The sequence below is a fragment of the Ruditapes philippinarum genome, unplaced genomic scaffold (assembly GCF_026571515.1).
Source record: "Ruditapes philippinarum isolate M1 unplaced genomic scaffold, ASM2657151v2 ctg2680_1_1_1_1, whole genome shotgun sequence".
In the NCBI taxonomy this organism is placed as follows: Eukaryota; Metazoa; Mollusca; class Bivalvia; order Venerida; family Veneridae; genus Ruditapes; species Ruditapes philippinarum.
The window spans coordinates 116,725-134,854 of record NW_026855094.1 but is presented as its reverse complement, the minus strand read 5'-3'; the positions used below and the strand labels follow the sequence as shown (position 1 = coordinate 134,854).

The 18,130-nt window shown below is 32.5% G+C and overlaps 1 protein-coding gene across 1 annotated transcript in view; it reads right to left on the bottom strand.

Annotated features, from left to right (window-relative positions):
- Positions 1-18,130, bottom strand: part of LOC132742091 (ATPase family gene 2 protein homolog A-like) — a 69,014-nt gene that overhangs the window by 43,831 nt on the left and 7,053 nt on the right. The gene's annotated exons all lie outside the window — the stretch shown is intronic.

Here is an 18,130-nt window from a genome sequence, read left to right as displayed (position 1 = left end):
GTTTAAAAAATGTAAATAACCTAAGTTTTTTACAAAAAAATATTATATTCATCAACCCAAGACCTAATTTTTGTTTGTTTCAACAAGTACCTGTTGCTGCTGTTGTTGTGCTGAAAAGATAAGTTGGTGAGGATCTGTTTACCTGTTAACTACACAATTGTCACCAAAAGTAAGTTTGTCTACATTGTAGAAAACAACATATTAGCTGGATCCCTGTCAAAATTTGTAAGGATGTAATATCTTAGAAAACTACTTTGATTGGTCAAGTTATGGTCAAAAATAGAGATCACCCTGTACTGTCCAAGAAAAACATATCATCTATTTCAGAGATCAACTTTGTTGTGGTCTCTTTTTATATCAAATGTTAATGAAACTTATAAAAGTTGGTCAAAATATTTTTTTTTATTCATTAAGCATAAAAACCTTTGTCATGTTGGTTTACCTCTTCAAATCTCCTAATACTCTGATCAACATTTTTTGATTGCGGCATTAATGAAATATATACATTATCAACAGGGTTTGACAATAAGCATACCCCTAAATATATCCCTACCCTTTTGAAAATTTCATAAAAAATGGCTAATTTCCAGCCCTAATATTAGCCTACATCGCCTACAAAACTTTATTAAATTCTTAAACATGTCAAAACAATGCACACATTTTTTTATTAAAAAATTAACAAACATGCATACTTTTGAATTTCTTTACATTTTTAAAGAAAACTGATGCAGTTTCTCTAAACACTGTTTTACTAACTTTTTGATAAAGTTATGTTACTGAAACAATAAAACCTACAAAAATTGCTATTTTCTAAATAGATAGCATAGCTTTTATGTATGTTCTGTTATCAACTGAATTGTAATAATTTGTCATAAAAAGTCTATAACAAGTGGCATGTTTTTTTGGGTTCTGTTTTTTTGTTAGTGACCCGGTGGCTCAGGTGTAAGGGGACAAGGAAGTGGAAGAAGGAAATCTAAAAACCCTGCATCTGGGAGGACAGACAGAGCCAGAGTGGAGTCCGTAAGGCACGGTAAAACTAACAAAATGAAGGTAGATACTCTTTTGTAAGAAAATGTATATGAATATCTGAAATACTATGTTTACCAAATGTTTGAATTTGGACCATTGAAGTATTCTATTTAGAATTTTCATACCAAAATTTATACATTGTAAAATGGCATCATGTTTTTTGATTTTCCTTTTAAATAAGGGGAGGACCTTTAGAAGATGAACAGTTCTTATTAAAAATTTGGAAATTAAAATTAATAATTAAAACTCCAAAAGTGTGTTGAGATTTTTAATTCTATAAAAGTAACAGAAAAACAAGCAAAAATGTTGAAATTATAACTAAAGAGCAAAGTAAATCCAAACCGGTAGAACAAAAGGGTAGAAACTGCTAGCAAGCCCAAAGGGTAATTGGCTTCAGAGTGGCTGAAGCATTAATTCAGAGGTTAAATTACCCTTGGTTGAATAATGGCAGAAAAGCAGCCAACAGCCAAAAGCGATATCAAGATCGGATCCTGCCCGTTCTGACCTAAGATCTATGCCACAGGAAAAACATTCAAAAGTGTTTTATGACCACCAGAAAACCCAACATTCCATGGCGTCTTGACCCAGACACATACTTTAGAACCCTGGCATATTCTGTTTGTGTGAGACCATGGAAAGTGTAAACGACAGAAGGTGAGGTGAGAAATGCAGAATTGAGTTAGTGATGGGAAACTTTGACGGTACCAAATAATACTCTGTAATACTCTGTCTAGTTTCTAGTGCTATTTATGACTTTTTATTTCTTGTTCTTTAACTTGCAGTGGCTGACATATTGCACTAATTTTTTTTTTTCAGGTATGTAACACGTGCTCAGCTAGAAGTGATTTTAGATGGGTACGTTCGTAAATCAGAATTGAGGAGACTGAAGAGAAAACTTAAAACAAATGTGACAAAAAATGATGCCGAAGAAGAACTTGAGAGAATTATTTCACGCAAGAAGGGCCCATTTGAGGCTGTTGAAGCCGGGCTACTAAAATTATTCACAGAGGAAGAAAGTCCCAGCTAACTGTAAGTTCATAATATAATATGTATACATTCAATTTTTAGCGCAGTAGGTAGCCAATAAACTTAAGCTCCAGATGATTTTCACATATAAATATTCAGTTGACTAAATATTTGTTTGAAAGATTCAAGAAGCAATGAATAAAGAGGGCATTGAAGTAACCGCGAAACAATGTGAGAATAAATTTAAGTCCCTAAAGAGAGACTTCAAGGCTGCAGTAGACAATAATAAGACATCTGGAAATAGTCCCGATATAAATCCCATTTTTCCCATAAATTTTAATGATTTAAAAATTGGTTTTAAAACCCCGGAAACTCCCCTTATTTCACCCCTATCATCTATGGAAAAGGGTCCCAGTCAGTCAAGTTCTGGGAAAATCAGCAAAAAAAAGGGGGAACCCGAGCAAGAAAAAAAAAAATTCAAAAGGGACAAAATGTTGGGGTTTCTAAAAGGATTTTTGAGCTGGGCCAAGTCCCCCTAAAATTTTTACCCCCTTCTTTTTCGGGGGGGCCCCTTTTCAGTTTTTTCAAATATTTCCCTTTTTTTGCATGGTGGGTGTACTTTTTCTGTTTTACAAAAAGGGGGCGCCGGGGGCTTCCCAAATAGAAACATTTTTATTAATTTTGGTTTTTTGAAATTTTTGTATAAATTTTTTCAGTTTGGGAAAAGATAATTAAAGCTTAAAGGGGGAAGAAAAGGAAAATACAAAAAGAGTCTCTAGCCACAAGCACCTGTGACTCACAAATGATGAGGAAAGAGCAGTGCGTTGGTAAGTCACCTCTCTCCATCAAGATATTGGTACGGCACTGTTCAGATTTTGCCTAGACATTTTTTTCTGAAGACGAGCTTAAGACTGTCAAGCAAAACCGAAAAAAAAAAACCCCAATAAAGTCTGGAGAATCAGTGAGACCAGCACTAAATCAACAAAAAATGCAAACATTAGAAAGACTTGTTATTACAAAAACAGGCATCGGAAGAGAAATGTTTGTGAAGAAATTCGAAAATTACCAAAAAGTTCTCTGCAGAAAGTAAATTTTACAGACCCCCATTTTTTTTCAAGTTTTGGGTCTTGTCATCAAACTAAAGGATTGGATATTCAGTTTTTCAAAGTCTTTAAATTTTAAGACGGGAAAAACTATGAAAGTGTTTTTTAAATGGTAGTTAAAAATTTAAAATGAGATTTTCAACAATCTTATCTTTAAATTGGGGGCGGGGGAATTTAAGCCTTCTAGTCAATTTTCAAGAGGGGGTTTTTCGTTTTTTAGTGTAATTTGTTGTATTTCAAAAACTAAAAGGCATATTTAAATTTTGTAATCAGCAAATGGGGATAAGGGGAAATTTATTACTAGTTTAAAATTCCCTACACTTAAACATTTTATTTTTGTATAAAAACATTGTATGCTTTAATAAGTTTCCTGGGTAAAATAAAGTCATATGTGGAATTCAAAAATTTTTGAAGGCAATTAAAGAATACTCAAGTTATTTAGAAAATTAAATACACATTTCCGTTTTTTTCCAAGAGCATTTCATACATTTTTGCATGAATAGTTCATGAATTATTCAAAAACAGTTGTTCTTAAATAATTCATTATTAGTAACTTCCTTTCCCCAAGGAAGTTCATGAACTGTTCATTTCCAGAACATGAAGTGCAAATGTGACATTAAAATTGTGTTGAATAAAATTCTTGAACTGTTCATGAATGTAAAAATTCATGAACTGCAGCAACAACCACACTACCTTCTGATTCACCTGCACCCCACCAGTTTTCTTCACCGCACTCTTCTAGCATAGCAATACCTTCATCATTCATGTCTATGCTGTCAGATGTAACTTGTGCAGAACGTCTCCAAAAAGAGGAACAAATCAGTGACCAAAACAAATACATATTGACCCTCACACAGGATGTGGAGTATTGGCGAGGTGAATGTGAAAAGGCCAAGAAAAGGTAAGGTAAATGAATTAAAACATGTGACAGTGATGATGCAGTGTTTGTCACAAATATCTTTAGGACGAGACAGCCTTTTTGAGAACCTAGTCTCATTTGTTGGTTAAATAACATGTATATTATTTTTTTTTCTGAATAAAGGGTGATTTAGGTTTGCACATCAGGATCAACTTCCCTTATTTGTTTTTTTTTTCATTTTTTTTTTCATACAACACAATTCTTTATTTTTGCCTTCCATCTTCAGATCAGCTTCTTTAATACTGAAAACAGGCTCAAGGTTTGTCTTAATTGGCTCCTAGTGGTGTAAAAATATACCGGTGTACCGCACAACTGGGGTACGAAAAGCCTGGGTACGATTCGTATCGGTACGAAACAGTCTAACCGGTACATGCTATCAAGAGTAGTGTCCCTTACCAAAATGGTGACAAATAACAGTGATGAATATGAATTGTTTGAAAAATTGGTTTTAAACACATTGTTTATATCAATGATCATGTGAAATTGTGGCTAGTTGAGTAAAATTTCACAACGCTGATTTCTTGCTATGAAAAGATGTTGTTTTTATAAACTATTGCACCACATGAATTAGTGATAAGTATGTAAAAAATGTTCGACAATACGTTATCCGGTAACGTACTGGCGATTACACTTTAGTGGCGTATCGCAATACACATAGATTGTGCAGTGGGCAATATATCATGCCTATGTGGCTCCTTTATAATCGTAAGTTTGCTATCTAACCAGTTACCCCGCACTGAAGTTATGATGGTCTCTTGTATATGTTTATTATGGTTCTTTTTTAACTTTTTCATTTACAAATTTTTGTATCATGATTGTTAGAATTTCTATTCCGTTTAAGCAGAATACATTTCAAATTGATACCTGTTATATTAAACAAATACTTTTCCCAGAACAGGGAGCCCAAATACCCTGGGGAGCACAACTCAACTGAAGAGCAACTACCCTACCATAGCAATGAATTTGGGGTTGACAAACTGCGCCTTATGTATGGTTAAAATGTACAGTTATAAAACAGTCCATATTTATTTATGTTTTTCATGATCGCATTAAACACAAATTACTTTACCCCGTCTTCAAAAATTGTTTTTTTCTTCATTTCAGACAGCAAATTTATGTCTAATTGGAGGAGATAGTGTGGAGAGCAATGTTCGCCGTGTTATGTCACACACTTTGTCTCAGGAAGTTACCCTAGAATACAACTGGATTGGAAAAGGCTAAAAAAAAAACCATTCGAAAAACTTAGACTTAAAAAAGTCATATTTAAGGTTTGTATTTTTACTTTTTCAAAAGTGATTTCACTGGTGCTAGAAAATTATTTTACGCCGTGGGTGTAAGATATGACTCTTGTGTTGTAAATGATCATCATAACTCTGTTTTGCATTTTGACAGAATTTATTTTAAATGTCTCTTTTTAACTTAAAATTTTAGATTAAAATTTTCAATTTTCAATTATGTCAAATATCTCTGCTACTATTAAATCTATTGACTTGTAATTCTAAATATTTCTTTACTATCAAAGTCTTATCCCCTTAGCTCTGTTTGCATTTTTTCAGATTTATGTGCCTTTTAACTAGTAAATTCTAATTAGTAGTGTATATTTAAATAAAATCAGTAAAATGTATAAATTTCAGATGCTGTAAGAGGAAGTAGACAGGGGTCTACTAATAATGAAATCGAGAAGACAATGAAGGAGTGGCTAAGATATGTCAAGGATAGGGAAGGCGGGCCAAGGAAGAGATTGACTAAAAAGTTGCAACAACAAAGAGAAGAAAATGAAGAAAATGATATGTGAACAACATTTAGTAATAAATTGTAATAATTAGTATATTTTATGTTCTTTTATTTTACGGCAAAAAACAAGAGAGCGAAAGTTGTTTTAATGGCTATGAAAGAAATTTTGAGAGACATCACGCCAACAAAAATAAAGAAGATCTGTGAAAAACAGGAAATATGCTATTATGTCTGTCACATTAATCAGATAAAAGTTGATGAATTGAATTTATTAAGTGTCAATTGTTTCACAATGGAATATATCTATGTTTATGGAACCAAATGTATCAATGTTTACAATTATTTCAGGCATGGTTCCTTCATTGTCTTTAAGTAAACAAGATGCCAGAAAAGCGAGAGATTTAAATTGGAACTATTGGTTCAGGCTATTTAAAGGGCGCAGCATGATGAGACCCTACATATCGAGTATACTTATGCATAGACTGTTAAATACAGGTCGTTTAAACAATCCCAATGGAGCTGGTATTTGCTCTAAGATTCGCCTCAGGCTTTTATTTTCGTACAGCAACAGCTGGAAAGCTTTTTTATAACCAACAAACAACAAAGAGAAGAAAATGAAGAAAATGATATGTGAACAACATTTAGTAATAAATTGTAATAATTAGTATATTTTATGTTCTTTTATTTTACTGCAAAAAACAAGACGGGGAAAGTTGTTTAAATGGCTATGAAAGAAATTTTGAGAGACATTACGCCAACAAAAATAAAGAAGATCTGTTAAAAACAGGAAATATGCTATTATGTCTGTCACATTAATCAGATAAAAGTTGATGAATTGAATTTATTAAGTGTCAATTGTTTCACAATGGAATATATCTATGTTTATGGAACCAAATGTATCAATGTTTACAATTATTTCAGGCATGGTTCCTTCATTGTCTTTAAGTAAACAAGATGCCAGAAAAGCGAGAGATTTAAATTGGAACTATTGGTTCAGGCTATTTAAAGGGCGCAGCATGATGAGACCCTACATATCGAGTATACTTATGCATAGACTGTTAAATACATGTCGTTTAAACAATCCCAATGGAGCTGGTATTTGCTCTAAGATTAACCTCAGGCTTTTATTTTCGTACAGCAACAGCTGGAAAGCTTTTTTATAACCATGAACATGGGTCGCTGATTGTTTAAAAAAATTTAGTGTGCTCATACCAAAAAAAAACGTTAAAGGGTAAAGGCATTTATACAACCATTATTTCTAATTAGCCTCATTTCAATTTAGTTAAAATGGGCGAGCATTTTACAAATAATTTCTTGCTTTTTCTTTTATTTAACGTATGTCAATGTAAACAGATATATATATAGATGAACGCTGTGGATCAAACATAATGATAGCTCTAATAGAATTGTCTGCGAATATGACAAACAGGGTGTATACACCACTCAAAGAATCTACAAAAACATGCGGTTAATTGAATTTAACATGACAAGCAGTGTTTTGAGTTTACAAAATTTTCCAAATGTTGAGATTGTTTCTATACCAGGAATATCTGAAGATAATGCCTGCAGATACACTTCCTAAAGTTGTACTGTAACTCTGAGATCAGGCTCAGCTGAGTGGGAATGCAATGTAAGTTTACAATGTTACCTGAATTCAAGGCTAATATAAGCATGTAGAATAATTGAGTTGCGAATTTTAGTTTAGATTTATCCAGTGGTGTGTATTTGTGTATTTGACAATAAATAAAGATGTTGTTTTTATAAACTATTGCACCACATAAATTAGTGATAAGTACATGTATGTCAAAAATGTTCGACAATACGTTTCGGTACATACTGAGATACACTTAGTAACATATCACAATACGATTGTCAGTGGCAATATACATGCCTATTGCAGAGATCTGCCAAGAATTTGAAAGTACTGGGCCCTGGGCCCACTTGGTCTGAAAATGATGGGCCATTTTTACCAAAGTATGGGCCTTGGGAAAATAAGTAAACATTGACCAAAATAACTGTTAAAAAGTTTGTAGATAATTGAATTTCCCTGGTAATAAAACTTAAATCATATTTTATGACATGTGGTTCACTTATAATTCAGTACTTAACCAATAATTAAAAATTATGCCTACATGGTAACTTTTTAACTCATATTAATTGCAGGCAAAATATTTTTTAAATGGCTGCTCAAAAATTTGATATGCAAATTTATTCACATAATTGCTGGTTCTTACTCACATAATTGCTGGTTCTTACTTGTAATGTCTTACATGTATATTGTGCATTATCCATTTAATTGTTCGTACTTTGCACCAAATGTCCCTTACCACTGTATATTGACGAATTTTATTGCCCCTTGTATGCCTCTGTGTAGACAGCATACATCAAAGACATTTGCCGACAGACCTTTTGATCATGAAAAAAGTCATGCACAATGTTTCTCTGATTGGATAATCACCCTGTCAAATATTCTGATGACGAAATATACATCTTTTTTTACACTTCATCAGCCAAAACTTGCGTGAACTTCAGTGACCTAAGGGTTGATCAAGTTGAACACCTGTCAGATTATACTGTAACTTACAGCATTTCTTAAAATAGCAGCACTTTTTTTTCAGTAACCGATAATCATTTTAAATATTAAGTAGTTGTATAATTTGTTTGTTTGTTTTATTGGATTAAATTTACAGTAGTAGAAATGAGTATCTGTGTGGGAAAGGGATTATGAGAAGAAATGCGGTAAGTAGATAACATGGACAAAAGCTATAGGGGAATGGATAAACTCAAGAATATGCGTAATTACAGGAGCATGGGTAACATGTTGCTGTTGGTACCAGTTTTGCCTGGATGACTAAATAACCCAGCAGACAGTTTGGTTTTCTAAGATGCGCCCATGGCCCTTTGCTGCCGATTTTCCTGCGCCATTCTCATTTTTTTAGCGCCAATGGCGCAAAATCGCGTCCTCAGCAGATCTCTGCTATTGGCTTCTATAATCATAAGTTTGCTATGCTAACCAGTTTACCCACTTGTGTTATGATGGTCTCTTGTATATGTCTATATGGTTTTCTTTTTCTTTTTCATTTACAAATTTTGAATCATGATAATTTTATGTAGAATATATTATTCCGTTTAGAGATGACATTTTCAGACAGGAGCCCAAATACCCTTGAGCATAACTCATCTGAAGAGCACTACTACTAAAGCAGAGGAATTCGGGTTGACAAATGCGATTATGTATGTTAAATGTACATATTTATTTTTGTTTTTCATGATCTATAGATACACAATTTCATGGTGTGGCCTGACGAGGCAACTGTTGAACATATATGGGCTACTTTTGGCTGTGGTGTCTTGCTTTCTATTGTCCAGGGCATATCTCATAAACTTTCAGTTGTATCAACTTGAAATTTCATATGTAGATAGATCTCATAGATGTCAAGTGCAGTGCATAAGAACTGTTACTCATACTTCCAAATTTTTAGTGTAAAGTGCCCTTTGTTAATTTTCATGCTTTAAGTTTTGTCTGGGGCATATCTTGTAGAATATAAGGCCTAAAATAGAATTTAATTTGTTTCCCCTTCCCTACCTACCCAAAAAAGCCAAAAAAGTGAAATTATTCAGACTGACATATAACAGTCCAAGTGCATAAACATTTTTAATGTTTTGTTATATTTTATTTAGTATTTTTTATGTATTTTGTTTCTAAAATCAGATGAATATTATAGAATTGTTTCTTTTAATACACTCCTATACGGTAAAAGATAATTCATCTTGTGGAAGAGTTTAGTTTGGACAAAATTGATTATGAGTTATTTGCAAACTTCTGCTTTGTTACTAGACTTTTTAACAGTTACACCACTCATTTTAGTAGAGTGTATACGAAACTTTGTGTAAATTTAATTTAAAGTCTAACTTCGCATTAAACACAATTTACTTTACCCAACTGCAAAAATTGTTTTTCATTCATTTTAGACAGCAAACTTATGTCTAATTGGAGGAGATAGTGTGGAGAGCAATGTTCACCGTGTTATGTCTCACACTTTGTCTCAGGAAGTTACCCTAGAATACAACTGGGTTAGAAAAGGCTCGAAAAAAACATTCGAAAAACTTAAGACTTAAGAAAGTCATATTAGGTTTGTATTTTTAATAATTTTCAAAGGTGATTTCACCGGTGCTAGAAAATTATTTTACACCGTGAGTGTAAGATATGACTCTTTAGTGTTGTAAATAATCATTATAACTCTGTTTGCATTTTGACAGAATTATGCCACTTTTTAACTTAAAAATTTTGGGTTAGAATTTTTAATTTTGTCAAATATCTCTGTTACTATTAACTCTATTGACTTGTAATTTAAAATATTTCTTTAATATCAAAGTCTTATCCCTTTAGCTCTGTTTAAATTTTTTCAGATTTATGTGCCTTTTTAACTAGTAAATTCTAATTAGTAGTGTATATTTAAATAAAATCAGTAAACTGTATAAATTTCAGATGCTGTAAGAGGAAGTAGACAGGGGTCTACTAATAATGAAATTGAGAAGACAATGAAGGAGTGGCTAAGATATGCCATGGATAGGGGAAAAGATTGACTAAAAAGTCGCAACAACAAAGAGAAGAAAATGAAAATATGTGAACAACATTTAGAAATAAATTGTAGTAATAAGTATATTTTATGTTCTTTTATTTTACGGCAAAAAACAAGACAACGAAAGTTGTTTTAATGGCTATGAAAGAAATTTTGAGAGACTTTACGCCAACAAAAATAAAGAAGATCTGTTAAAAACAGGAAATATGCTATTATGTCTGTCACATTAATCAGATAAAAGTTGATTAATTGAAAATATTAAGTGTCAATCGTTTCAGAATGGAATATATCTATGTTTATGGAACCAAATGTATCAATGTTTACAATTATTTCAGGCATGGTTCCTTCATTGTCTTTAAGTAAACAAGATGCCAGAAAAGCGAGAGATTTAAATTGGAACTATTGGTTCAGGCTATTTAAAGGGCGCAGCATGATGAGACCCTACATATCAAGTATACTTTTGCATAGACTGTTAAATACAGGTCGTTTAAACAATCCCAATGGAGCTGGTATTTGCTCTAAGATTCGCCTCAGGCTTTTATTATTGTACAGCAACAGCTGGAAAGCTTATTTATAACCATGAACATGGGTCGCTGATTGTTTAAAAAAATTTAGTGTGCTCATACCAAAAAAAAACGTTAAAGGGTAATGGCATTATATAACCATTATTTCTAATTAGCCTCATTTCAATTTAGTTAAAATGGGCGAGCATTGTACAAATAATTTCTTGCTTTTTCTTTTATTTAACGTATGTCAATGTGAACAGATATATATCCCAATTTCTCATTCATTCGTGCCTTCTCATACATTTCGTGCCTACAGAATATACGCTCGTGCGCATCGCGTGCGAATCCGATTACTATGCAACTGTTTTGACAACTTGCAGGCTAGCACTCATCAACAGAAAATGAGAAAAAAACAGGTGTAAATCCATGAATAATTTGCTAAATCGTGTCCATACTTTGTTACTTCTGCTATTAAACACAAAAAAACTCACTTTTTATCCATAATTTGCAAAAAAATCCAACTTTTTCGTAAAATTTTCATGTTTCATATTTGCCGGCGTCCATTTTTTTCATGTCACGTGACGAAATTTCCTTTGCTCCGTGTTAGATTTATCATTATATACTATTCTTAAAAAGTGACACAACAAAATATAATGACCAATTAACATTCAATTAACATTTGCAATTTGTTTAGTTATATCTTTGTGGTGTGCATCCTTTTGTTCTAGGGAGCAAATTAATTTATATCTACACACACAGAAACAAAATAAGCATATAAATTAATGCTTTTAGAATCAAAATACACATTTATGTATTTAGGTCAAATGTTGCTATATTGCATAGAAGGTCAGATACTCTTATCAGTTTACTTACCTTGTTAGAAGAAATCAGAAAACAACATTAAAAATGTTCATTAAAACTAGTATGGATATGATTTTTAAAGGCTGTTGTTCTTTAGCAAGACACACCACTGACACAAGTTTTATGATTATATGCCAGCAAATGGACACTTTTTAAATTGAACTTAGTATACTGACCTTAGGGTTAAATAATACACCGTAACACGGAGGACCAATCAAAAAGCACGAAATGAATGAGAAAGCGTTTGATAGATTCAGATGGTCAAGGTCGTCATAAAAAATGTAAGATACTAAAAATAGATAATTGTTTTTCATGTTTATTGAATTTAAATAACAAAAATGAGAGTTGAGTATACATGATTGACCAAAAATTACTTTCATGTGATAAACATTTACTGCGCATGCGCTGATTTAGCGCTCAAGAGGCACGAATGTATGAGAAAAGGGCATATAGATCATCGCTGTGGCTCAAACATTGATAGCTCTCATAAAATTGTCTGCGTATACGACACACCAGGGGTATACACCACTGAAAGAATCTACAAAAATGTGCCGTTAATTGAATTTAACCGTATGACGAGCAGTGTTTTGAGTTTACAAAATTTTTCAAATGTTGAGATTGTTTCTATACCAGGAATATCTGAAGATAATGCCTACAGATACACTTCCTAAAGTTGAACTGTAACTCTGAGATCAGGCTCAGCTGAGTGGGAATGTCATGTAAGTTTACAATGTTACATGAATTCAAGGCTAATATAAGCATGTAGAATAATTTAGTTGCGAGTTTCAGTTTAGACTTATCCTTATGTATTTGACAATAAATAAAGTTTGCACAACTGAAATTATGTTAAGAATAATATCTTAAAATGAGTTTGAATTAATTACTTTGAATTATTAAATAATTGTATTTTATGTTTTAGTCATATAATGTCCCTTCAACAACAACACAGACTACGATAAGCGACTATCTTGACATAGTCCCACACAAGTCTCATATTACATAGTCCCACAGAGGTCGAATATGACAGGACTAATGTTATTTATAAGTTTTGCTGACAATGATTTTTAACTAATACATTGTTTTATAATTATAGTTTACATCAGAAAGAACTACTCCGTCAGAAAGAACTTCATCACAAAGAACTACTCCATCAGAAAGACCTCCATCAGAAAGAACTTCATCAGAAAGAACTTCATTAGAAAGAACTTCATCAGAAAGAACTACTTCATCAGAAAGAACTTCATTAGAAAGAACTTCATCAGAAAGAACTTCATCAAAAAGACCATTCCATCAAAAAGAACTTCATCAAAAAGAACTTTATCAGAAAGAACTTCATCAGAAAGAACTACTCCGTCAGAAAGAATTTCATCAGAAAAAAACCTTCCCAATTTATCATCATATAGACACCTTCCCACATCTGACCAAAGCAATATCTATCTTTCTGCAAGTATGTTTTCTACCACAATATTAAAGATAAAATATAACCATTCAAATATTAATTTAACAGAATGACTGTCTGAAATGTCGTCATATTTTGATAATTTTACGAACCTTTTGTCAGATTGATTCGTCTAATATTGCCTTCCTCTTCCTGGTGGTGGTGTGTTGTTGATGGTTAGCATCATCGTCATTATTGGTATTATCATTATTGTCATTGCCAATACTGGCATCAGCATTATTGTCTTTGTTATTATTACTGACATCATTATTGTTGTCACCACCATTATTGCCATCGCCATAATTGTCATCATCATTATTGTTGTCACCATTATTGTCATGACCGTCATTATCATCACTATTAGTACCTTTATCAGCAGCAGATTCAATCACTATCAATCTTAATTGATTAAACAGTTTAATATATTTTGTTTAGAGTTCATCTCTTTCATTTTGAAGTTGTATGTAAATGTTGATTTTCCTATCGACAGTTTGCTTCATTTTTTTGTTTTCAGCCTTTATGTTGTCTACTGATCTTGAACAGTTTTCAAGTTCTTTTGTTTAGTCCCATATTTGAACACTATCCCTTTCATTTTTTTCTTTGAATTTTACATTTGACAAATTTAGTATTATCTTTTCTTAAGTCAAATTTTTGATAGAATTCTGACAAGCCGTCAAATTAGTATTCAAAACTTCATTTTGTTGCATCAAATTTGTGTTTGCTTTTTCAAATTGATGTTTTCTTCAACTAATTTTGTGTTTTTATCAATTTCTATGTGCTGCATGTAGGTCTTGTTGACAATTATACAATTCCTGACTTAGCCTATTGTTTTCAGCACGCAGCTCACTTACTATCTGACTGCTTGCAGTCCGATAATCATCCAATATCTTGTGAAACATATCCAAAAATTTGTTCATAAATCTTTCAGCCATTTTAATTATTAATTTTTTTCCGTTTAAAATAATGCAACTACAAGTCTCAACTTGTCTAAGGTAATGTGTTGAGCACATTTATTGGAGTCACTGTTATGACTTCAGATGTGTGGGTTAAAGGAAGAATCACGCGGATATACATCATGAAATCTTAATCATGAAATACGTGGTTTAGAATCGTACAGCATAAGAGTCACCTGTTAGAAAGTTTTGTTTTTTGAGAATTACTAAGTCTTAATGTCACACCCAAAAAGTATTATAAAATACAAGAGAGGGTTTAGGAAATCCCAAGGTAAAATAGAAAGAGTAAAGTTTGCCATGAAAGAGGTTTTAAATGGGATGTCAGTTCTGAAAGCTGCCAAAAAAACAAACTTATCTGAAAGTTTTTTGAGGCGTAGGATTGCTGGGGATATTTTGTTAGAGAGTAGAAATGGCCCAAGGCCTGTTTTTAGTGCAAAAGAGGAAGAGGAAAAGGCTACATGGTTGGCTGAAATGTCTAGAAGAGGTATGGGTTTAGGTATGGCAGACTTTTTAAAATTTGTTTGTGGTATTTTAAAGAAAGACAAACGGAAGAATAACTTTAAAAATGATCGCCCAAGTTATACATGGTATTACAGATTTATGGCACGTAATGCTCATTTAGTTGAGATAAGAATAGAGTCATCTTTGGAAAGTTCAAGGGCTAAAGTTACCTCTACAGAACTTGATAAGTGGTTCTCTAATTATTACAAGTTTGTTTCTCAGCTTCATCTGCTGGACAAACCAAAATGAGTCTACAATGCAGATGAGTCAGGGTTTTCTATGAGGAGTAAGGCTGGATCTGTGATTGGGCCAACAAAGTCAGAATACCTAAGGAACTTGCCACATTTGAGTGGCAACAGTAAGAAGAGGTTGACTGCCATGTTCTGTGGTAATGCTGAGGGTGATATCATCCCACCATTTTTGGTATACCCTAGTCCTCAGCCTTCAGCATATGACCCTTTGATTAACAGCAGGAAAGGTAGTCATAGAGTATACTGACAAAGGATGGATGAATGCAAAGACATTTTTCAAGTTTCTCCAATATTTTGATAAGTATGCATGTCCAGACAGACCAGTAATATTACTCATTGATAGTGTAAGCAGTCACATTGATTTGGATGTTTTTACCTTTGCCAGAGAGAAAGGGATAGAACTATACAGACTTGTACCAAATGCAACTCACTTCCTACAACCCTTAGACAATGGTGTATTTAGGCCAATGAAAAAATCATGGTACCAAATTGTTACGAGAAATACAAAAGAAAACCCAGATAAGAGCATTGGGAAGGAAAATTTTGCAGTCAAACTTCAAGAGGCATTTTTAAATTTTTATAAACCTTTTTATATAATGAGTTTCATCATTTGTTTTCAGGACTTTTCATGATTTCCTGGGATAGTCAAGGGGCATAACTCCAAATATATAACTCTCAGAATGATGCCCCTTGTCTTACAACTACCTCTTGTCATGAAAAGCAAGCATTCAAACTTTCATATGGATACCTTTAAAATTGTTTAAGTTATGGGCTACATTGTGGTTTTTGCATTATAACGCCGACACCACAGCGATAACAATACCTACACTTTTTCTTAGAAAATAGTTAGATATTCTCAGTTTCAGATAACAAAACTTACTATGCAGCTCATATTATTAAGATATTCTTTTAGCATAATATAAGTAGATTAAATGCATCATGCCAATTTTGCCCCCACAAAAGTGACTTATGTTTGCTTCAAGTATATAATTATAATCCTGAAACCACATTATAAGTATGTTTTCTATACAGATTACAAAGACAATACCACAATTAAATTAAATGTAGATATCTTGTGTTTTGGTCAAAAAATCAGTCTGCAGCTGAACCTACATTGCCAATGATCTACTAAAATCTGTTGCTGCCATCAGACGAAGGGTCAGATCATTCAAGTAAATAGAAACATAAATGTAATACATACCTGCAAGGTGTCACCCGAAGACTAGTCAATATGAATTTGGAAAATGCTACTGTTTTACATACATTTGACTGTTAAAATTGTATAATGCAATAATGGACATTTCCTGTTTTTGAATTTGGAACATTCCAATGTCACTTCATGGATTTCTTTTCTATAACTCTGATCAAACAAGTGTCAATGTCTAATAAATGTATATAGATCAGCAGACTCACTGGACTATAAATGGAGGGCATAGCCATAGATAATGCATCATATCATCACTGCTGGTGTCTTGAAAGAGTTTTAGTGAAATTCTGATAGTACTTTATCTACTCGTAATAATACTGCAATATCCAGCCCTACATTCGCTGAGGGGGAAAATATCTAATTTTGTCTTTTCAGAACAATTCTCTTACTTGACTTTCATTCAAAATATTACGAGGGATGTTTTGTATATGTAAATATAAAACCTCTTTATGTATATTTATGAAACTACACCAACAGAAAATACAAACTAGAGTAAAGTTTTTGGCCCCAACAAACATAATCATGACATCATCAAAACATGACATCACTTCCTGTTTGTTTCAAAATCATCATAAATGATGAAACAATATATAGAGGAAATTCAAGTTTTTTCTATAAATACAGTATTTATTTCATTGAGTGGTATGAAAATAAATATTTCATGAGTGGTGGTAGCCACGAGTGAAATATGATAATTTTCATACCACAAGATGGAAATAAATCCTGTATTTGTAGAAGCAAATTGAATTTTCTGTTTATTATATACATTTTTCTCTTTTTTGACATCAAAATTTGAATTACTTTCTCTTAAATTTTATATATTGGCTGAATATAGCAGAAAGTAGTCTGCCAAGACACCAGTGAAAATACGGTAAATTACTAAATATGTCTCACTGCAGTGAAAATAAATATTTTACAGTGAAAATGTTGAAAATGAAAATATGTTTTTTTTTATTTCATCAACATGATCAATATTTCTCAATATTTCATTTATAAGTATATAATAAATACTAGTATTAAAGATAAAATCACAATCTTATTTGCTGTACATAAAACGTTTTTTGAATACACTAGTAAATTATACAGTACTACCTCTGCTAAGCAACACCCTTTGGGAGGCAAAGATTTTGGTTGTTGATGAAAGGTGTTACTCTAGAGAAGGATTAATCTACTGTTATGTCTCACTATAAGAACTAGAAATGTGTCATCATGCCACGGATGCCCCCGCATGCAGCCAAAATTTCAGATGGTGCATTAATTTTTTTTTTTCATTTTAAGTTCAAAGCCCTTAAAACTTTTCAATGTTAACACAAACCATTTTCATACACTGTTCAAGGCACTGAAATTATTCAGTCTTAACCTTTTAAAAATAGCATATTGCATATTTGTAGCCAAAATAATGGCTAAAAGTATGAGTGCTGAAACTGAAAGTTCAAAATTTTTCCTACATTCAGGAAAGATAAGTTTGTCTAAATCATTGAACCACAACCAAATTCAAACTTAAACTGCTTATTCCTAAGAAGTATCTATATTATTTTCAAAGTGAAAGGGACATAACTCTGCCAAAAAATCATCAAACCATGACCAAATTCCAACTTGACCTGCCCATTCCCTTGACACATCTATATGTCAAATTTAAGTTGAATATGTAACACTGTTGGGTAGATAATGAACAGAAACTGTAAATTTCATATTATTTTCAAAGTGAAAGGGGCATTAGTCTGCCAAAAATCATTGAACCATGACCAAATTTGAACTTGACCTGCCAATTCCTTTGACTCATCCGTATGTCAAGTTTGAGTTGAATGTGTTGTACCTTTGGGGAGATAATGAACGGAAACTGAAAATTTCATATTATTTTCAAAGTAAAAGGGGCATAACTCTGCCAAAAATCATCAAACCATGACCAAATTCGAACTTGACCTGTATTTTCTCATGACATATCCATATGTCAAGTTTGAGTTGAATGTGTTGTACCGTTGGGGAGAATTTGAAAGGAAACTGAAAATTTCATTTTATTTTCAAAGTAAAAGGGGCATAACTCTGCCAAAAATCATCGAACCATGACCAAATTTGAAC